Genomic DNA, 23,845 nt, shown 5'->3' with positions numbered 1-23,845 from the left:
GATGATAATTCAATTGGAATATGAGTAGCTCTGCAAAGGATAAATTGACAAAAAAAAAGAAATCCATGCATTCCCTCTGCATGCATGAGTTCCTATTTGAAAGGACAGGAATATAGCAAAGAGAGAAATTTTTATAGTTGGGAAATGAGGGATTAAATTTTGACCATGTAACCTTGTTTTTGCACGACCGGCTCCTGAGCTGTGCTGCTGACACAGAGGAAGGGAACACCAAGCCCAGCATCTGCATCAAGACCTCTCTTCTCAGATCTTCCACTTCACTTTTCCCACACTAACCCTGCTGACACAACTCTTCAGTCATCTTCTTTCCCTAAGCTGAAGGCTTCTAGCAGTATGGTTTACCACAAAAATCAGGGAACTTTCTGTAGGGTTATTTTGTCTTCCTATTGTGGAATTAAGGATATTAGTTCAAATTTTGGGCATGGCTCAAATCCTCAAAGCCACTGAGGATTTTCTACCAGATTTTCTCCATTCCCTACTGTCCTTTGAGGTACCTAGTTTTCCTAGTTGTCTACATTTTTATCGGTAAAATCTCCATGTCACTGACACATCTGCTGCTGGATATGTACCATACGCTTCTCCTTCTCTCCAAGCAAAACAGTTACCTGAGTTTAAGCTGTGAAGTTATCCAGTGCAGGATAATTTCATGAGTCTTTTGCAACATGAAAATGTTACTTACAACTGTTTTCCTTACAGAATCCTAATAATTATCCTAATAGGCCTATTTCTAGCAGTAAATTAAGTCCAGTGAAAACATACAATACATGCATGACTAGAGAGATCTTAATTAACTTTCAGATGATTAAGCCCCTTTCAGATGATTAACCCAGCTTTGGGATTTATATGGACAGTGTATCAAAATATGCCAGAAGGTAACAAAAACATTATGAATATTCATTCCTAAATGGTCCACCACAAACCATTACACAGCCCAGGAGACATCCCACACTATCAGTCTTCTGTAGGGACTTGTATTATCAAGCTGGCTGAAAATATCCCTTTTAGACATACTAAAAAAACCAGCGTTTTATGGGGGAAAAACAATATTATTATTATTATTATTATTATTATTATTATTCATACCAGTTTCTAGTTTCTTATACTGAAGCTGTTCTTATCTTAAAAGTGTACCTTTTGCTAAATTTATTAAATCTAATTCAGTTCTGATGTCATTCCCCACCCACTGGCACAGTGTAATTAGTGACTGTCATTTTTATATACAGATATTGTGGCAGATGGTACACTCAGGATCTCTGTACTTTGAACTAGCAGGAAGTATTTCATTAAACATTTTTTAAATGAAAGTGTGATTTCAATCAAAAAAACCTGGCATGATAAATCTTATTCTTGGGCGGGAAGTTGACAGATAGGACACATTTATGTCACCAATAGTATTTCAGTATCTTGACAGCAATTTGTTTTAAAGTCTTTTCTCTGAAGTAAACTAAAAGTGGGTATTTCCCCAAGACATACATCTTCTCTATAAGATAGTGAACACATGAAAATATATTCAGTTCTATTTAGGATTCACAACACAAGCTAATGAAATTCGGTCCAATAATAGGGTTGCTAATATTAGGCAACGTCCTTTCCTGCAGCCTCTGTGTCTTTTCAAAGCACAGTTCCGTCATCCCTGACTTTAGGCACATAAAGAGAATAGAGAAAATATGAGAATAGGACTGGTCAAGTCAGGTTTCAGTTGCCTCTACTGCTACAATTTATTTTTACAATTCCCCCCCGCCTTTTTTTTTCCAGTTTTTTAATTAACTACAGCACTAACAGAAACAAACACTAAAATCATTGAAGTTCTCGTGCAGTTCTCCACCTAAAGAGTCATACATTTCCAAATCTGATAAATGGAAAACATCAACAAAACTCATTTCAGATGAGTGAGAAAGCAAACATTGCTGTTACCAGTGAAAAGCAATGAGACACAAGCTCTCCGCAGCACAAAAAAGTTACTATGAGAGGCAGCCAGAGCAGAACTCAAGTACGGGTCTTGCAATCCTACTGAAGCAAGGTATACCGACAATATTAGCAAACAGAGCTGTTCGGCAACATTAGTTAATATGAAAACTGTGTTAACATGTGAAGGGTATTTCTTTTCAGAAGCAGCCTAGTCTAAGTTAATACCAAGTAGCTAAGAAGCTGTATGTACAAGGATTTCCTTCAATCAGAAAACACATAGTTGACATATGAGATCTTTCTAGCGATGCCCATGTTATTTAATCTCCCTAACCTCTCTAAACAAAAAAACCCACCACTCTCAAAATAAACTCCAGGTTATTATAAGTACCACATGTCAAATTGCTACCTGAGGAGTATTTCAGCAAATACTGAGTAGCAGCATACTACCAAACTGTAGTTTGGCAACTACAGAGACACAGTTATCCAAGAGTTAATCAGCTATCCTTATGTGGCTATGCTGTTCTTCGCCTCTGAGAAGTGCTCCTTCCCAGCAGATTGCCAGGTAGTATGGGAAGCTCATTCCTCACTTCCATGGAACCCTATACTCCTGACAGATGAGTGAAGGACAATTCCAGCATTGCCAACATGAGCATTAAATTGTCCTAACTTTATGTGAACCAGAATTTTTTTGTTTTAATATTATTTTCACTGCTAGCTTCCTCTGAGGATCTGTTTGAATAGGAAAACTGATCAGAAGCCCATATGCCACGGTTTAACAGCTAAATGGAGTGAGAAAATCTTCAATTAGCTGACAGTGATTTCAGCCAGGCAGGCTGTGAAATGTCAGTCTACTGACCGAAAAGCTGCAAAAGCTAATTTAGCGGTCATTATATTTTCTAATTATTAAACTCTAGCTGAACATCAAATATTTAGTACCATTAATTGAAAAAAAAACCACAACACAAATACAGTCAGTTATTTAAATATTGGAATTGGTTTGGGTAGTACAAGCACCAGACTTGCTGAGAAAGTGGGAATGAATCACTGTACTAAATCAAACAAACTGGCCAGCTTCCAACATCAAATAACTGCTTGCATTTTGGGCATATTAAAAGAAATACTCTTATTCTCAGTGATCAGTAACAAGTCAGTTTCCCAAGCAGTCTTTGCAAAGTTACTTTGACATAATCAGAAAAAAGAGAGAGAACAGAGTAGGGAATTTTAAGTACATTTAGATAAACAATTAACTGACTGTTTTTTCCAAAACAGAAATAATCCTCCCCTATATGGTTTATTATTCTTTCTATTGCAGTACTGTTTTGAGATTTAGTCATGGCACAGATTCCCTTTGTGCTAGACGCTGTACACGGAATAAAAAGATAATCCTTGTCTTGCAGAACTTACAGGCAAACACGTGGCTATTTGTTAGACAATGCATTTTAGATCATAATTACCTCATTTGTTCCAACCATGATCATCTCTCCTGTTTTTTAATGGAATCAAGTTACTGACATCACAGTTGCTGGCTACAGAGTATAGGCTTATATGAGACCATATGCACAGTTAGTATGAGAGGGCTGCAAAGTTATTGTTGAATTCCTTATTTAAAAAGCATATAATTTGTTTGGCTCTGTCATACTAAGCAGTAACTGACAAGTCAGGTATTCTTCTCTGAAAATATTTAATCAGACAAAGCTAATTCAGCTTTGCTGTCCATGAGCATCTGTGCATTAAGCCATCTGCTTTTATGGGGAAATGGGAGAGGAAAACAAGCAGTTCAGTTGTCAGTAGAATGAAGTTAAGTAAAACGCAGTTTGATTAAATAGAATGTCAAAATATAAGGTAATTGAGACTAATAAGTAAATTAAAATCATTGCCTACTGTCACTTCTGAGACATTACGGCTTATCATTTATGAGCACCATATCTGTGCAAGAGTACCCCCAATCACTGCCAGCAATAGCTGCAAATTGTAATTTTTATTATTGCCTCATGGGTTTTCTAACACTTGCCCTTAGCAAAGCAGCAGAATTTCAACAACATTATGTCTAATCACATTTTTTAACCCCAGTCAAAGATTAATTTGTCCTGTTCTGTTTATCTTTGCAGAAGATATACAAATTTGGCCTAAATCCTTTACAGTGGAAGACAAATCATGTTTCAACCAATCTTAGTTAAAGAAAGCACATATTTCAAAAGCTGATGTCCTCTCTCAGGACATTTTTACTTCACCAAGGAAATTCTCCCTTTTGTCAGTACGGAAGATATTACTCACCACTGCTCATCTTCCTCTGCTTTACTCTATTCTTCATCAAATCATACTCTCAAATGGAAGGGTTTGTACTGGCACCCTTCTGAGTAATCCTTCACCTCTTGTCCTTAAAATTCGCTACCCCTGCACTTAACTGTGGAGAAGAAGAAGGTCACAGCAACCTAGGTTTTATGTGATATCAGTTAAAAAAAAAAAGAAAAGCAAAACCCACAACAACAGCCTACACTGTTAGACTTCTAAGTCAGTTTCTGTAAGAAAAAAACAGCTCTTTTATTGGCTTTGCAAAAAGAATTAGCATGCAATGGAACGTCGTCATCATCTTTGCCACGCAAATAGCTGTAGATATGTATTAAACACTCCTAAGCCTCTTCGATCCCATTTACTCTCCACCTGTCTCTCAAACTAAGCATCTCATCCAGGCAGAAGCAGAAATACACACTGAGTAATACAGAATACAAATCTGTGTATTTTAAACACACGACTTCTCACCCTGCTGTTCCCAGTGTTTGCATGAAAAGTACAAAGATAGTCAAGAGATGGTAAAAGATACAGCCAGTCAAACAGAACAGTATTCAGCTTAACAAATCACTGGTATTTACATGTTTCCTAGGAGTAGTCCTCCTTTTAGAGGCTCATCCATATGGACAAAGCAGGAGTTGACTGGTTCTGAATAAGAGTAGTGATATATATTCTTATGTATATATCGCTGTATACATGTATATATACTGTTGCATGCCAGATGACTTCAAGAGAAGCAAAACACAATGTTCAGTACCCAGTGTGGTGTTGATCTGCTTTTGAATCAAAAGCGGGTTTTGAATCTCAGTTGCCAATCATAGATATCTTCACAAACATATGTGATGTATTTGTTGCTTGTACAACAAATATTCTACCTGAACAACCGAAGTCAGAATAATGGCAATGGGATTATAGTTCATTATTTCACAGAAATTTTATTGTAGGTTAACCCCCCCCAAAAAAACTCCACACCACCTTTTTCACATATTTCCACATTACAGAATACATGTAACACCTAAATTGTTGGAAGTTCTTACTGAAACACGTAGGACTTAAAATCATTCAAAAAGTCATGAAAAAACAACGCTGCATGAAGTAGCAAAAGAGCATGGTTTTCCTCCTGCTATGTGAGGGCTCTTCTGTTACCTGGGTTTTGCAGACAGAGGCAATGACACCGCCAGCTCCCGATTTTCAGGACTCCATTCCTGCGCCAGCCATGCCGGGGCAACGGGGCGCCAGGTGTTCTCCTCCTTCTCCCCACCAGCATGCGGTGGTATTTTTCCAGCACTGAAATTAATGGACTTAATTAATGGAGCGCTCCTTGCCAGCACTCCTTCTCGCCTTTGTTTTTGTCTACATACTAAACAATAGATGCTATGCTTTCAACAACACACTGTGAAAAAAACATACCAAAAAAAGCATACCAAACACCACCCAAAACTGCTGCTATTTATGACTGATCCCTTGCATTACTCTAGCTTTACATTGATGTGTCGGGGAACCTGAGGGCACCAATAGGCCCTGCCAGGGCCTCCCTCCACCTGCCCACAGCGCAGGACCCCTCCGAGACCACCAGCCCCAGTGACACCCCAGCAGGGCTGGTCTTCGGGTCCCCACAGCCCTGCCCTGCCCAGCCGAGCCAGGCCCACCAACGGGCCAAGGTCACAGCCTGGCCTTGGCCCAGCCCTTTCCCCATGGAGGTGCGCGATGCCCCGGGCTGGAGCGGTGGGACAGGCCCTGGCTGCCAGGCCCTGCCCTGCCACCCGGGGGGTCCCCACCGCTGCCGGCCCCCGGGGAGCCCCTGGCCCCCACGATGCCCTGACGTACTGCTCCAGATTGTCAGGAAGTTGTTGGGCTCAGCCCAAACTATGGGACGGCCGAAAGCTTTATGCTATATAGAAAATGTTTTCTACAGTATAATTTTTTTAAAAATACGACCCATACATCTTACAGTTCTAGCTTTTCTGTGCTTTTAGTTCCAGAAATCATTAATTTGCTGCTAACCCCAATGAAGACTGTCATGAAGTCTTGAAAACCGACATATGTAAAGAGGATCCTTGCTCCTCAAAGTCTGAAGCCAAAGCAAGACATCTAGCAATGTCCACGGCTTTTCAGAGAAACCCCTGCACTGGCACACGCGTCGATCACCCGAGCAAGACACCGATCGACATCTTCATCTCAGGACCAGGAGTTAAAGAAAACAGCACCTCACTTGCATATACAAATCCATATCAATCAAATCTATAGCAAAAATCACACATTTAGGACAACATCTCTGGCAGGAACACCTATTCTTTCTTTCTCTTACTCTGAGACACGAAAAGTCACCAAAAGAATATTTCATACCACTTTTTTACCTACATTGTAAAACCGCTAGCTAATTTTAGTGTTACTTTGCATTTTCCTTTTATCCCTTAGATCACACTGCTTCCTTATCAGCAAAGAGGTGAAGATAAAAGAAAGCAAAAAATCCTTGGCTAGTTATTATAATGCCTAAGCTGCAGAATGCTTAATTATTTCCAAAATCATTTTACCATAATCAGGTGGTTCCTACCCAGTTTTCAAAATTAAAGCATTCTCACAAAAATACGTTTTCAGGTTTTGAGCTATTTGGGGTATCAAGCTTTCTATGCTTTTTTGATCAAGGATGATATAAAATGAATCACATACATACATTTTCTGTTGGAGCGATGACAGGTCTTGACCCACATACTTTCTATCAAACAATCTTTTAAATAGCTAGGTTTCTCAGGAATACAGTTAGAGGTAGTTATTGTTATTGCTGTTTCTGGCATGTCTCTTCCTACCACAGCAATATTTATTAATAGTTAACAAGCTATTTTTCCGAATCTTGTAAGAACATCTTTTACGGGCATTAGAGTAAATGTATTTCCTGCATTGACAGTGTTGCAGAAATGACCTTTTGATTGCTATTGCCAATTTTTCATCTTTTACTATAATAAAATTAAAACTTAATCAGAACTTCAAGATTTAAAACAATGCTGGCAAGCACTTGTTTTCCAGAAGTCTCATTAATAAGCAACAGAATACCATAACTCTGACAATCACAGTTTGGGGGTTTTTATTTAAAAAAGACAACTCTACTTAATTATTTTTAAAATCCTTTGGATCATCAAGTCCAACTCCCTGCTCCTCACAGGACTACCTAAAACTAAATCATCTGACTAAGAGTGTCATCCAGACACTCCTTGAACTCTGACAGTCTTGATGCTGTGACCACTTCCCTGGGGAGCCTGTTCCAGTGATCGACCACTCTCTCAGTGACTCCTCAGATACTTAATGGAGAAAAACGGGTACCAACAGAAGGTGAATCATCGCATCTTCCATTTTTATTATTTATTTTGCTCAACTTCCACACTTACATGGCTAATCACAGATAGCCATCCCCATCAACAGGACAACAGGCACATTCAGAAGCATTTAAAAAGATAAAAACTCAAGAAAGGAAGTAACCCTATTTCTTTCCACTAAAAGTACAGCAGCTACCTTCTGGGCAGCTAAAGTCAGGAAAGATGACATTCATTTCTTATGTCAATCTCCTGATTTGTGAAGGTAATATGAGGATGTATTTTATCCAAAACTGCATAGCCTTGGTTCTCTTTCAAAGACATGTAAATAGGACTCAGAACCCAGTTTCTTACATGATGACAGACAACTGAAGGATCATACAAGACCAAAGGATCCTAAACACAGAGGGGAACAAATAGGTATAAAAAGCAATTTACGTAATGAATGCGGATGTAAAAAGGTGAAAAGTTTTAAATAGGGCACCTAGTATTCCTTTCCTGCTCTTTAAATGGCTTGTTTTAGAAAGAAGGCTTCATTATTTACTGTATATAATGTTCTAAGCAATAATCAAAAGCTGCAGGGATTATGGACATAATCTGGAACTGCTGCTTAGAAAGTGCGATAGCAGGCTACAGCTGAATAGCCAAAATTGACAAAGAATATCAGAGAAAGAGCTTTAGCATTCAAAAATATTCTTAGAAGTAGACTCTTCATTTTGATTCCCTATCAAAGTAAGAAATCTCTGATAAGACAAGGAACGTACAAATCCAAGTCAGTGCTTAAAAAGAAATGAAAGCATTTTTGCAAATCAGTCAAAGTCATATGAATATTTATACCATATTTATATATTTGTAACAGACAGTACAGTAATTTTCCATTTACCATGTAGGTAGAACAGTAGTTCATATCGAATTTCTGAATGAAAATGCACGAAGTGCAATTTCTCTAGTTTCTCTTTCTATATGGCTAATAGAACACCTGGTGGAAAATTGTTCGTTGAAGTTAATTAGCCTTCAATTATCACCAGTTACATTTCCAGCTGTTCTGTTTCATCCTAGACTTCTTAATTTATGCATCTGGCATATTCAGATCTGTTTCCTCCATACACATATGTTCATAACAAGAAGAAGGAAGAAACCCTCTTTCTGGGGAATTAATCCCTCATCTGTCAGATTCCTGATTGCAACTTCATCAGTAATCGAGTGCTAGTAAGCATGCAATTTACAGGAATTATATTTCTACACAGAATCAAACCAGCCCTTTACTTAGTTGTTTAGGGATATATATTTCAATAAAACTCATGAAAATGAATCTGTATCATTTGGGGAATCTAAGGTATACATTCTTACCATTGCTTTTACAGTGAAGGTCAGATAAACCTTGAGGTTGTAAAATTAAGTTCTTAAGTCAAAGACTAAGACCTCACTAGTCTATACCATAAATATATTAATAAAGTGAATACTACTCATGGCCCTTTGCAGCTAAAGAACAGAAAAAATAAACCTGATTTTTTTTATATGGCATGTAATGACACAGCAGATATTTTTAAAAAATCAGAAGAGAAAATTAAGTAGTCCTCTCACATCATTAAATATATTCAAGTAACATTAATTTCATCAGATACAGTAATTATTCCAACTTGGTTTGTGCATATAATTTTAATTTTTCTTTTTTTGATCTTGAATATTGAAAATTTGAATAATATTTTCCAAGGCACTTAATTACGTAAGCCACTTGTTGTTTCTGTCCTTTAATTGGATCGTAATTTAACCATTTCTTCAAGTGCAAATTCAGAATTAGGGTTTGTGAAACACTACTTATTTGCATGATTAAAATTAACTTTTTGTGAGTGTTTGTGCAAACAAAACTCTATGACTCAGATGTCACCCAAAAATGAACATGAGAGCAGCATGATGAGAGGAATCATGTAAATCGCATGAACGCTACTGCACTTGTTAGTAGTTGCAGCCACTCCCTCAAGGGAAATCCCCGCACAGCCCTTTTTCCTTCATGCTCCATGCACAGCATGGTTGCCAGCAGCTCTGGTATTACTTTTTGCTGAAAGAAGGGGGAGGTCAACCCTTTATACCACTGGATTCCTGCAACTTCCTCCTGGACAAACTGGCAAGATACAGACAGGACGAGTAGTCTGCGAGATATGTAGGCAACTGGCTCACAGACTGCACTCAGAGAGTGGTGATCAATGGTTTTTACTCAGGCTGGCATCCTGTCACATGTGGGATTGATCCCCCAGTGATCGATACCGGGCCACACGCTGTTCAACATTTTATTAAATGATCTGGACAATGGGATTGAAAGCACCCTGTCCTGGTTTTGGCTGGGATAGAGTTAATTTTCTTCCTAGTAGCTGGTATAGTGCTGTGTTTGGGATTTACTATGAGAAGAATGTTGATAACACACTGATGTTTTAGTAGTTGTGCTTACACTTTAGTAGTAATGCTTTAGTAGTAGTGTTTACACTCATCAAGGACTTTTTATCTTCCCATGCTCTGCCAGGTGCACAAGAAGCTGGGAGGGAGCATAGCCAGGACAGCTGACCCAACTGGCCAACGGGGTATTCCATACCATATGACGTTATGCTCAGTATACAAACTAGGAGGCGTGGTCCGGGAAGTAACGATCACTGCTCAGGGACTGGCTAGGCGTCGGTCAGTGGGTGGTGAGCAACTGCATTGTGCATCACTCGTTTTGTATATTCTACCATTATTATTATTATTATTATTATTATTATTATTATTATTATTATTATTATTATTATTTTCCCTTCCTTTTCTGTTCTATTAAACTGTCTTTATCTCAATCCACAAATTTCACTCTTTTTTTTCCGATTCTGTCCGCCATCTGCCATCCCGCTGGGAGCGGGGGAGTGAGCGAGTGGCTATGTGATGTTTGGCTGCCTGCCAGGTTAAACCAAGTTTGCTCATGACACTAAATTGGCTGGTGAGATGGACACGTAAGAAGGGCGAGCCATCTTACAGACAGACCTGGACAGGCTGGAAGAGTGGGCTAGCAAGAACTGTATGAAGTTTAACAAGGACAAGTGGAAGGTCCTGCCCCTGGGATGACATAACCAAAGAGCCCAGTACAGGCTAGAATCTGTATGGCTGGGGAGCAGCCTTGCTGAAGGGGACCTGGGGCTCCTGGTGGACAACAGTGCGCCACTGCAGCAACAAAGGCAAATCGGATACTGGGCTGCATCTGCAGGGGCATTACTAGCAGAGAAAGAGACATGATCATCCCACTCAGGGCTTGTCAGGCCACACCTGGAGTGCTGTGTCCAGTTCTGGTCCCCACAACTCAAGAAAGACATGGACAAACAGGAGTCCAAAGGAGGGCCACAAAGATAAAGGGCTGGAGTACCTGCCCTATAAGGAAAGACTGAAAGAGTTAGGACTTTTCTCCCTGAGAAGAGAAGGCTCAGGAGGGACCTCATTACAGTATTTCAGTACTTAAAGGACAGCTACAAAGAGGATGGAGGCTCTCTCTTCACAAGGAGCCACATTGAGAGGACAAGGGGCAACAGGCACAAGTTGCATCGAGAGAGGTTTCATCTCAATATAAGAAAGACATTTTTTACAGCAAGAACAATCAATCACTAGAATAATTTCCTCATAGAATCATAGAATCATTAAGGTTGGAAAAGACCTCTAAGATCATCGAGTCCAACCGTCAACCCAACACCATCATGCCCACTACACCATGTCCCTAAGCGCCTCATCTACACGTCTTTTAAATACTTCCAGGGATGGTGACTCAACCACTTCCCTGGGCAGCCTGTTCCAAGGCCTGACCACTCTTTCAGTAAAGAAATTTCTCCTAATGTCCAGTCTAAACCTCCCTTGGCACAACTTGAGGCCATTTCCTCTCGTCCTATCGCTAGTTACTTGGGAGAAGAGACCAACACCCACCTCACTACAACCTCCTTTCAGATAGTTGTAGAGCGTGATAAGGTCTCCCCTCAGCCTCCTCTTCTCCAGACTAAACAACCCCAGTTCCCTCAGCTGCTCCTCATAAGACTTGTGCTCCAGACCCTTCACCAGCTTCGTTGCCCTCCTCTGGACATGCTCCAGCACCTCAATGTCCTTCTTGTAGTGAGGGGCCCAAAACTGAACACAGTATTTGAGGTGCAGCCTCATGTGTGTGGTAGAGTCCCCATCACTGGAGGATATCAAGGACTGGACAGGTTGCTACATAATCTCACCTAGGCTGCCTTTTCTACAAAAGATTGGATCAGATGACCTTTTGAGGTCACTTCCAACCTGGGCTGTTCTATGAATATTTGCATAATTCATCTTATGTCCTCAGAGTTATAGAAGTGGGTATTTTTGTTGTCTTTTATTGTCACCGGGTCCTGAACTAGCAAACAAGTCCTAGTATGACAGTCCTTTCTGAGTCAAATCTCTGCTTGACCCCAAACTCTGCCAAGGTTGGAATTTTGTCTGAGTAAGAAATATGGATTTAGGCCAAGATTAATATAGGATTAATACAGATTTATGCAGATATTAATATACACCTATACTAGGTGTATAGCTGAGATACTCAGTATAGACTCCCCTTCCCACTATGTTTCCTACAGGTAATGGGCAGATCTGAAGTGCCACCTGAAAGTGTATTCTTTCCATTGACTACAGAGAGAAGGGAAGGACAGCTCAGGCTCTTAACTCACTTGCTTAACCCATATATCTAGCTTAAATGGGAATATAAAGGCCTCAGTCAACAATGACTAATTGGCACTTAAGATTAGAAGTTGTATCCATGATTTTCTCTTCCTTGTTGTGATAAGAGAAATACTAGTTTTCAAGAGACCCCGTTTTATGAAACTGTGAGTTCTAGTCACATAGATAGTTACTTGCAAACTCCCACTCTCCAGTCTTAGCTGTGTTTTGTTGAGTTGATACAAATGAGTTACTAATATATTTTTGCAACTGTTATTTAGAATTTCTTTCCTGTTGAAGAACTAAAATATGTATCTATAGCTATGCAAGATTGTCAAACGTGTTTTCCAATTCTAAACATGCAACACTTGACTAACCTGTAAGTGGTAATTACATTTCTAATATAATGTGCTTAACAGCCTTTCTTCCCCCTTCTCAGCTGACTGCGTACAAAACTTAACAAGCAGTTCAGTTTTCCAGCGTTGGTAGTGTAATAATTATCAGAAGTAGCTTTCTGGGGTCTGCACATAAGACCAGTCACATTGGGTGGCACCTTGATGCCTCTCCTGCCACCAACAACCATTACAAACAGCCTGCCATCTGGTTTGTGGGAGCTTGGCATCCTCTTAGCTTATGTGTTCCCCTGTGACCCCTGCCCTCTTTTCTCAGGGTGTAGTTCCTCTGCAAAGGGCAGGGAAGCTACAACAAACTTACGTGGCCAAGTCTCCAAAAAGTTTCGGAGGAGTACAGGTAGCAGCTTCACAAAGGTAGAGGAAGAGAAAGGAAGTAACAGACCACCACCCCCCCCAGCCTCTTTCCAAAAGAAGCTGAAAGAAGCGGTGAAGGTGAAAAGTCCGGATACAGACCAGAGGCTATGCTAATTTTCTTCCCTTGATGCCTTGTGTTGGGTAAGAATTGATCTTTGTCCACCTCAGAGGGTTCAGAACAGAAATGAGAGGCTTATTTGTAACTTTTCTGCCTATGAAAGGAAGCTGGCAAGACAGATTTTTTTCTCCGTTCGCCTTCATACCCTTTGAGAGTTGGAGTCTTGCAGATCTGCCTCTGAAGTGAAGGAGAAGGACACGGAAGGATGCTGTTATGTTCCCAAAGGAAAGACGACACCTGCAGATGCCATAATACAGAACATGTAACTTTGCCTAAATGTAGAAAGTGTTTACGTTGAGGCAGAGTTGAAAGAGGTAGCTAGGACAAGGAAGGACAGTGCGTGTGGTTCAGGTTAGTTGAGGGCAACCTCAAGGTTGGTCCTAAATATTAGTGGACATCAGAATTGCTGGAAGTGAACAAGAGTAGAATCTTTTAGCTGTACCCATGGACTGCACACATCAAAGACAGCTAACCTTAATTCCAGAATGTATAACTAAATAATTCAATAACACAGTATCAGTCAGTGATTTTTAGATGTGTCTGGCATGAATATTGGTCATATAATTCTAAGAAAAGATTCCATGTGTTTTATGTGAATATATTAGAGGTCGATTCAGCCCCCTTTGGATTGCTTCACATTAAACAAATCATATTGCACTAATATTGACATATTAAGATATGGAGTAAAAGGAGTGTGTAGCAACAGGGAACTTAGATTCCCCAGTATTAAGGACCAAAAATCATTACCAGTATTAGATGATACACGTGCACAGAAAGCCAAATAATTGTGCCTGTCAGTGCAGGAGAGCAGTCTGACAGTGATAATGTATTCATTCATTGTAATCAAACCAATGTTAATATATTCCAAAGCAAAAGGATTACAGACATCTCATCAGAGAGCTCTGTCATTCAATCATGTGAATCCTATTTACACCTGGCTTACAGAAATTAAAATTCATAACAAAAACTGTGTGAACATTTGCTTGTTTAACTAAAACTACATATATGATTCTGTGCTCCAAGCTACCAGTGTGAGTGGTATGCCTTACGTGAACATTACAAAACTGAAAAAAAGAAAACTAAATTCTTAAGCTAACAGCAACTGACTTAGTTGTCATAGGTCAGATCCTGATCTCGCTGGCTGAATATCTCTTCTGACATCTGTGCAGATACAGAGATCAATGAAAATGGTAGTTAATGTTTATTTTAAAAAAGAATGTTGAAGATTAAAAGATGAGCATATCACATTAAAAGTATATCACATTTTTCCTGAAAAAATTATATACTAAATATGTTATATTAAAATATTACATAATGTCTGATATTATATATAAATGCTATCACTATATTTTAAAATGGCGTATGTTTAATTTATAGCTAATGTGTTTAATATAAAGCATGTTAGAAAATCAAATTCAGAACAACTAAGTACCTAGAACACAATAAAATTATTGTTACCCTGATAGACACCACATTTTAACTTCCTTCTTCAATAGGTAGCTGGCTTAAGTGGACAAGAGGAAAGCAGGAGCTGTAATATGACTTGGCTTTAGTTAAGTTGCAGTTACTGAGCTGCGTTCTGGGAACACACGATGTTTGACTATGGGACTTGTGTGCCATACTAAGCACATAGCTTCAGGAAAGCAATTTAAACCACGTACTAGCAATGGGTGCTGAACTCTGAAGGCCCCTAAACCTAGAGTTAGATTACAAAGTTCCCTGTATTCCTAAACACAGGCTTTCAGACAAGATCTGAAATTTCCTTGCTCAAGATTGTAGATGCCAAAGATCCTCTGTGATTCTAAGATAAACAGGGAGGGTCTCCACCACCTAAGAAGTCCCAAGAGCTACATGTGCTCAACCCGCTTTGGTTGAGCAGTGGTCCTGCCACCCTACCCGATGGTTAGAGCAATTCACTGGGAAATGGGTTCCAGGTGCTCCCAGGCCTGAGGGGGCTCCTCATTCCCAGCAGCACTTTGCCCTGGCCCGCACCTTTCCCATGGGTCAAAGCAAAGCTGTGGGGCCAGAGCACCGTCAAACTGAGAGCCATATGGCCACAATACTGTAGCTCAGCCCTTCCCTGCCTACAGAGACTGCAGCACGTTCACACTATGGTCAACTGGTGCTGAGTAGTGCAGTACAAACAGGTACTTGTAAAAAGACTGCACTAGACAAACTAATCTACATTTCTATGTTGTCCCATGTTATTTCTATGTCATATTTCTGATTAGTGGTCTGCATCAAAGATGTGTTGCGATCCCAGGTCAAGTTAGTAAACTATAATAAGGAGATATCTGTGAAGAGGTCTAGTGACGCACAGTTTGTGGGTTCCTATAGCACTCATCACTGTGAAAGCAGGGAAGAGGCACAGGCACCTCCAGAGCAAGAGTGAAACCAAGAGACCTGGAGGATGTGCTTAGCTTTGCAAAAATCTTTAGGCTTATCACCTAATCTTCCTGTGCTTCTGTCACCCATCTTTAAAACTTAACAACTGCTTCAGTATGTCTCATGAGTGTGTTGTGACGAAAAATCCATTTAGAGTTTACAAAGCTTCACATATTATGGGAATGAGCACACAGGAAAAGCCTATGAATTAATGAGTAAGGACTGGTTCTGCTGATGCCATTATGTGCTCCTGCCTATAGTACCTGTCAAATGTAGTTAGCATCATTAAGGCGCGCTCTGTTATAATATGACACAGAAAGGAGACCTAATGAAATTCGTAGAAAAGAAATAATGTTCCTCTTCACAGCAGCTGCTCAGCCAGAAACTCAGGTAAAGTGAACTAATGGACCTTTCTATTTTTACTTTTGAATTTAAAAATGTAGAATGTTACAGATCATTACCTACTTACACCACTGCCTTTCTCATTTGCTAATAGCAACATTTCTCCTCACTGAATCCAGGATTAATTCTTGTAGTTAAATAAGGAAAATGAAGTGGCTAATTTACTTGTGATATTTAATTAACTTTGCATGAGCTATTTATGAGCAAAAGGTAAATACAACTATTTCCAATTTCTGTGTGCTTCTCTAGCACGACCATTATAAAAAGCCAGAACTGTTTGCTTATCTACTCATACTTGGTACAATTACATTAGAAAATTGGATTTTTACAAAGGCAATAGTCTGTCATCATCTCTCTATCTTCTGCAGTATTTGCATATGTAAATTCATCTATCTCTACATATGCTAACTGTGCAGATTTACCTTGAACCTTTACATCAACTATTGTGCTTGTTATTTTGCAAGAACCCAGTTGTCGCAGATCAAGACACAGAGCCCCTGTCTCCACCTCATGTAGTCTACGGAAAAATTAAAATGCACTGGGAGCCCCAGTTCTGTCAAAGGACAATTCTTTCTTGAGTAGTTTGTTTGATTTTGAATTCTCTTTAATGCCAGGCTTAGGTGATGGGAGATTCATGGAAGTGGTTGAGTATAAAATAAAAAAAAGCTTCTATTAAATGACAATTAGAATGATGCCTTTGTGATGCCAGCCCCAATAGCCTACCAAATAGGCCAATAAGACAACATGTTCTCAGAAAATGGCAACAGAAAACCTTTGTTTTAGGGAATTCCTGCACTTGCTTTCAAGTATATTTTTAAAATAACTGCCTCTGGCATCCATCCCACATTAACTAAGGATTTGTTACTCCTGAAAACTGTCACGCTTTAATTCACAGGGAACCTTTCACTTCCGAACCTCCTTGCCAGATTTAATTCCTCCGCAGAAAGCCATTTTAATCAGCAAAAAAGATACTTCTGGTTTTCTTCTGGAAAACAACAAACTGATCACCTTTGACATTACAGTTCTTTTTCCCAAGAATTAATAACCAATCAATAGTAGTTTTATTGTGTGCTTCATGAATGTTGTCAATTCTAATAGATCAGCATGTTGCTTGCAGTAATCTTCTACTCTTTGGTTTATTAACATCTCCATTACACTTGTTTTTAACAAACAGTAATTGCTCATTAATCCTTTATTAAAAACCTTGCTATAAATTGCAAGCATGGAATAGGTACTGCTGCCAAAGTCACCTCAGAAACTTGCAAGAGTGTAAGTTAAACAGGTAAGTGGCTGGAGGGCCCTGTGGCTTCGAAAGCCAGAGGTTCAATCCAGCCAGTGACAGATAAGAAAGTTTTTTTCTGGTCATTCATTGTGCTAGTGTTCAGTGCAAAAAACCCCACCACAACCAAGGAGTCCCTCCTTGATTATCTTAACTCCAATTCACACCCCTGCGTGCTCTGTACCCCTGAGATCTAACCATGAAGATCCTTCTTTAATCATTCATGGTGAGAATGGAAGTTCACCTGAGATCAGTGCCTCTCCTCAGCCGGTGTTGAACCAGTTTCTGCACCTTTCTTTGCAACTTGAGGGATGTTATGGTGACATCTCTGCACTACCACTGAATTCCAAAGGGTCAGTGCTGCAGCATGTGGTGGCAGAAGCCAAGGTGAATCCCCAACTTTAGTGTTGACAACTGAATCTAATGCCACGTGCCTGTGACTTCTTTCCTTTTTGCAAACTGCATGCTGAGGCCACACTAACTATTCCATGATTTGGCTTTAGTTCAGTAATTTTAAATCTTTTTAAATCAGTGGAAACTCCTGCTTATTTCTGTAGCAGTAGAATTAGGCCTTATAGCTCACCTAATAGGAAACAAAAATAAGAAGACATGGTATGTAATTAGATATGTTTCTTTAGGAAAAAAACAGTCCTGACATAATAGTATGTGCAGCTGTGCCACCCTGCTCCTGCAAGAAAAGTTTAAAATCAGTCTACCTGGTGCTCAATGAGATGTTTCCATGTAATAATGATGTGGTCCATATTAGGAATGTAGAATAGCAGTTTATTTGGTTTTAGAAACTGCTTAAAAAATATGTGGATACTTTTAATTAGGTTCAAATAAGGTGATTTTAGCATATTTTCAGTAGTGGGAAAAGGTTGATTAGGCTAGGAGCTGGTCTTGGTTAGCCAAATGCTAAACTGATTCTCTCCATTTGACATATCCTTTCCTGGCATAAGAATAAATAATAATGACAGGTTTTATTTTTAATCACTGAATCTCACACTAACAGTGCAGAGTGAACCTTCATCAGTTCTGCCGCAGTTTGTGAAGAAAAGGGGTGAAACAGAGTAACTTCAACCAAGGAACTAGAAATAAGAATAATTATCTTCTGAATAAGTTGTCCTCAAGAAGAAAAAGATTAAAAGACTGGAAGAAAGAGATCAGGGCTGGTATTGACAGTAATGTTTGAACAGGGAGAGGTCTGAGTTTATATCCAGTCCTTAATATGTCATTCAAAATCAAAGCAAGGTGGGATACGCTGAAGAGTTTGGAAGAATACTTGTATCCACAAGACTGTCTATTATTTTAAGGGTTGTGCTGACCACTTGAGAAGAGAGGTGACCTCCACCCTTGTCAGAGAGGTGACCTCAAACTTTGACCTCCACCTTTGTCGGAGAGGTGGCCTACATCCTTTCTTTTGCTAGCAGATATTTTGACATCTCCCAGAATGCAGAGTTATCACTTGAGTTTTATGTTACTCCGAACACCTTAAAATCCGTATTTATGCTTTACTCCTTACACTGGATATCATTGCCTCAAAAATCCTTCTGATTTCAAAGTTGTTTTGCATAGGATTGGGAAGATGAAGGCCAATTAGTTCCACTTTGTCAAGCTTGAGTTATTCTGAGGCAGTTTAACAAAGGTTCTTTAAGCAGAAGAAATATCCCAGTTTCACGGAGGAGCACGGCAACGTTTCCCTGGGTCCCTTGGTGTTTAGAGGTCTGCCTGTTAACTATTGACATCTACCATGGGATATCCAGCCTGCACCAGAGTAACACCCGCCAGGAAAAGCCCTTCGCCCTTCTGCCCCCGTGAGTCCTTTAGCGTTTCCTAATTAGCACCCTGGAAAGGAGTTCGGCTGTTTTAAACCTAAGGTCAAGGGAAACTTTGTTAACTGAGAAAATCACGCGGCTGCTTTGGGGGTTTTCCTCAGCAGGATCAAGCTGGGCAGAGGGATAGAGCAGCCTGGGACCTCTCGGCAGGCCTTGGGGCCTCCTTCGTGCTGCCCCCCCAGTAACCCCAGCAACCCGCCGGCAGGCCCCAGCGATGTGGTAGGGTTTCTGGCTGGCAGCCATGCCGAAGGGTTTCCATGGCCACCCGCTCCATGGCCGGGCTCCTGGCCGGGAGGCTTTGTGCAGCGGCCGGGCAGGACGGGCAGGGGCGGCAGCTCCCCGTGCGCCTGCCTGCCATCCACCTCTGTGTGATGGGCTCCCTCCACACCTGGGCCCCATAACTTCTGCCACCGCATGCACAAAGTTACTTATTTCTCCCCCCTCTTCTTTTTTTTTTCTTTCAACAGTTTTTTAAAAATTTGGCTTAAGAAAAGAAAACATCTTACCTTTCCCAGCATTCCCAATCCAGGCTGCAAGGCTGGTCCCTGGAGCAGCTAAGCCATCCCACAAAGAGTTAAGAAAAATACCACCCCAACCAAGAAAACAAACCCAATGTTTTGAGGCTGAAGCGAACGCTTTGGAGATTTTGTTGTCCCTGTGGACAGCTGGATCCCCAGCCCCTTTCGTCTGTGTGGTGAGAGGACGGGATGCGGAGGGCACTGTCCCCACAGCTGTGCCCCTCCGAGCTCCGGCAGCCCCGGACCCCGAGCTCCAGCCTTCGCTCAGGGGTGGACACAGGGAAGGGTATTCCACACGGGCAGCTGCCACATGCCCGTAGTCGAGGGGACACACCAAGGACTACTCAGAGGCAGGTTGAAAGCCTGATCTTTCGCCCTCTCCTTACTTCCAGGGCTGATACATAATGCATCGAAAGGTGGAGCCAGGCTTCATCCCTTTTAATCCCTTAGGGATGGGAAATCGGAGATTACTTTTGAATTGGAAATGGTGCTGACAGTCTTTTGAGGAGTAAATCTATCCTGAGCAAACACATAGAAAGAGAAAACTTTTTTTCCATCGCCAAGGGCCTAGTTTCAAGGAGGTTTCATTCTAGTTGACTCCATTCACAAAATTACAGTTTTCAGCAGAATATATTTTTTGAAAGATTTATATGGCGAAAAAAGTCATATTTGTTTTGTATGTTTCCCTTTCATACTGGGGAAGAAACTGCTCCATACAGTTTCTCCACTAGCAGTACTCTTTCTATAGCATTTACTATTTAAGTGCATGCCAAGACCCATGAAAAATAACCCATTTATTCCAACTTCCAACAAACCTGTTCCCTTATTTCTATGTGGCCCCAGACTTGCAAACTACTCTTTGTGGATATAAGGATCTGTGCAAAGCAGCTTGCAGGTTCCCAGCTCACACTGGAAATCAGCTGCCACAAGGTGAACCAAATGATAAGACTGATGGACCCTAAAGTATATTTTATGTTGTCATTGCTATTATTACTGAAGAGTGCTCACAGGAGTGCAGTTTTACAAATAAGCAGTAATGCCTGCCCTGAGGAATTTATACCTAAACCTTTGCCTGTACAGCAGCTTTCATTCTAGGAACTCAGTCCTTTAAACATTCACAAGTTTCCTATTGCAGTCATAAATACATAGATGAGGAAATTAAGCCACAGAGAACTGAAGTCTCTTCCACAAACCTTACAAAAGGGCTCTGCAGGGCTGCCTTCAGGAAGCTTGAGTCCTAGACACGCAGATGCTGCTACTGCTCAGGAAGAACAGAGTCTCCAGCATGTTAGCTGTGCCCAGCGCAGCTCTGCATCACAACCTGCTGAGATCCAAGGGCATGGGGCAGCAAACACTGCCTTCCAAACCCTGCTCAGGCTGGAGACTCATGCTTTCGTATGGCACTGCCTTACTGCCAGACTCAAAGGACCTGCAGATCCTGCACACCCCAGCAGCCCTGGACAGCTCTAGTGTCCAGAAAGCTTCTGTAAGTGGTGTAAAAACTCACATTTCTTTGACATCATGTTCAGACTTTGTACGTTTGAAATACATCCTCAGGTAGTTTGTATTGGATTTATGTGGGAAAGTTTTAGTAGCGGGGGCGTTGCAGGGGTGGCTTCTGTAAGAAGACACCAGAAGCTGCCCCCATGTCAGACAGAGCCAGTTCCAGCAGGCTCCAAGATGGACCCACTGCTGGCCAAAGCTGAGGCCATCAGCCACGCTGAGATAATATATTTAAGAAAGAGTAAAAAATGCTGCACAGGAGCTGTGTGAGAGAGGATTGGGAAAAATGTGAGAGAAACAACTCTGAAGACACCCAGGTCAGTGAAGAATGAGGAGGAGGAGGTGCTGCAGGTGCCAGAGCAGATATTACCCTGCAGCTTGTGGAGAAGACCATGGTGAAACAGGTTGTCCCCCTGCAGCCCATGGAGGACCACAGTGGAGCAGATATTCACACTGCAGCCCATGGAGAGCCCATGCTGGAGCAGGTTCCTGGCAGAACATGTGGCCCTGTGGGGGACCCATGCTGGAGCAATCTGTTCCTGAAGGACTGTACCCTGTGAAAAGGACCCACGCTGGAGCAGTTCTTGAAGAACTGCAGGTTCCAAAAGTGTTCTGATCTCTGTTCTCCATCAGCTGCCCTATCATACAATGCAAACAGAATATTGAGCACTAGATACATAAATTTATCCACTCCATAACTCCTGAACTGTGAAAAATATGTGGGTGGAGAAGAAATCCTTCCGATTTGTTTGAGCCATGCTCAGTAAATTCACCCTTAATGAGTCCTAGAAGCTTTGATCAGTGTATGTACTCTTGCAGTTCTTTTCTCTTTCTGCGTATGTTTTCCTGAAGGAAAGCCTTTCCATACAATGCACTCAATGTCATAGGGCAAGCCAAGCATCCTTAAGCACCAGAGCTGTAAGATTTTTATTTGATTTTTGAGTGGGGCACAAAGGCCTTTGCTGACTCTCCCACTGCCATTTCCACACCTAAACAAAGCCAGGAGCATGGGCTGCTGTGATAGGCACTTACTCAGTTTTCAGGTACTGACTGCCTCTTCCAAACCTGCCTCTGTGCATCGGAAGCTCTTTATAGTCTCTCTGGGCCAGAAATATATGAATTCTCTGGAATTTGCAACTCCCTGGACTGACATCATTTTAAAACTGTCATTTTCCAAAGCGGTCTTACTCTTCCTCTCCTCAATTTATCACCTCAGCAAACAAGCAAGATCTGGGAGCTTTCATCTGGGAGCCTTGCTCCAAAAAGAACTTACTATTGAAGCCCTCTGAACAAGTTTCACAAGTGTAAGTTATAAATAACATCATTGCTTGCTGTGATCTTAACAAGTAAAAAGAAAGAACATCTATGAACTTTCCCTGAAAGAAAGCACAGTCTGTCTCTGCAAGCTGATCCTGAACAGAACAGCACACAGCAACTTCCTCCTGCAGCCTTGTGAGAACATGAAGGAGAAGGTCACAGATACCAGAAGTTCTGGTTAAGAAACTCAGAGGGATCATGCAATGACAATATAGACTAATTCTCTATCTGCAGAACACAGGATTAAAAGGGAGCTCCTGAGACCCTGTTTCCAGTTATCAGTTGTCACAGGAAACCATAACACCATGAGACTTTTTCATAAGTTCTTGTTCATTGCCCACATGACTCTTAGAATAAGGCTCCTCTAAAGTCAGACTGTTCTGGCAGTTAAAAATCATCTTCTAATTTCCTGCAGTTAATACTCTCTTGCTCTTTTGCCAACATTATCCCCAGCTCAGATAGCTCTCCCCTCTCCTGCCAGGTTTATAGAAAGCAATTTTATCTTGCTGCAATTCAGAAGGAAGCTGCTTCTCTCCTCCTTCTCCTGCTCCTCCTCCAGCAGTGAGTGCAGATTAGTGACAAAAAAGTCAAGGCCACATCAAGCATCCCATCTTCTTTCCCCTCATAATCGTAGATTCATCACAAACTGTTGGCACATGTACTAGGCAGAAGCATACTCCACTCACAGATCTACCAAATTCCCAGAGGGAATGACAGCCATCTAGAGTCAGCTGAAATATCACCCCACAGAGCAGATGTTTGCTAGCAAAATAGGGAAAGAGGGCCAACAACTGACAACTAAATGGTATGGACGATCACAGGGTAGTGCTTGAGCCAGTTCCCGGGCACTGTTAAATTTGCTAATAGAGACAGCTTCTGGGATCTAGTGGAAGCTCATGCCTTAAAATGAATCATCTTTCTTGGGCTGTTATTCTTTATCAATAGAAATGTGTTTTTACAAGAATTGCAGAGGATACATTTCCTGCATAACGTCTACTTCTGCTCTTACTACCTTTCTGTAAATCCAGAGCAACAGGGGCATTCACTGCTTACTGCTGATTGCAGCCAAAGGGCTCTTTGAACAGAAGAGAGAAGGCTCTGTTAAAGAGTGAAGTGCCGCCCAGCTGACATATGGACTGCAGCAGTGTGGGTCAGCCATCATGGATGTAGAAGTATCAAAGTATGTGACTCTTAAGAGAAAGCATCTGACTCTCAGCTCTTTTGCTTGAAAAATGTGAGCTTGTGATCAATACTGACTGATGAATAGGTTCATTATTTTAAATAATAGAGAAAGTTGCTACAGTCCATGTGAGCAGGTCAATATTTTGTACCTGATAAGTGAAAAAAAAATTATTAAAAAAAAAAAATTAAAAATGTTTTGGAAGTTCTGAGCTTTTGAAGATGACTATCCACTTTGAAGTTTGTCTTTTCTGTCAATGAAGCCAGCAGTTTTTCATTTCTGTCAGGGGAAATCATGAGGCACTTCGAAGTTTTCTTTTTCTGACATTATTAGCAGCACTT

This window comes from Calonectris borealis, chromosome 1 (assembly GCF_964195595.1).
Source record: "Calonectris borealis chromosome 1, bCalBor7.hap1.2, whole genome shotgun sequence".
In the NCBI taxonomy this organism is placed as follows: Eukaryota; Metazoa; Chordata; class Aves; order Procellariiformes; family Procellariidae; genus Calonectris; species Calonectris borealis.
The sequence above is the reverse complement of the archived record's forward strand: the minus strand, read 5'-3'. Positions refer to the sequence as shown.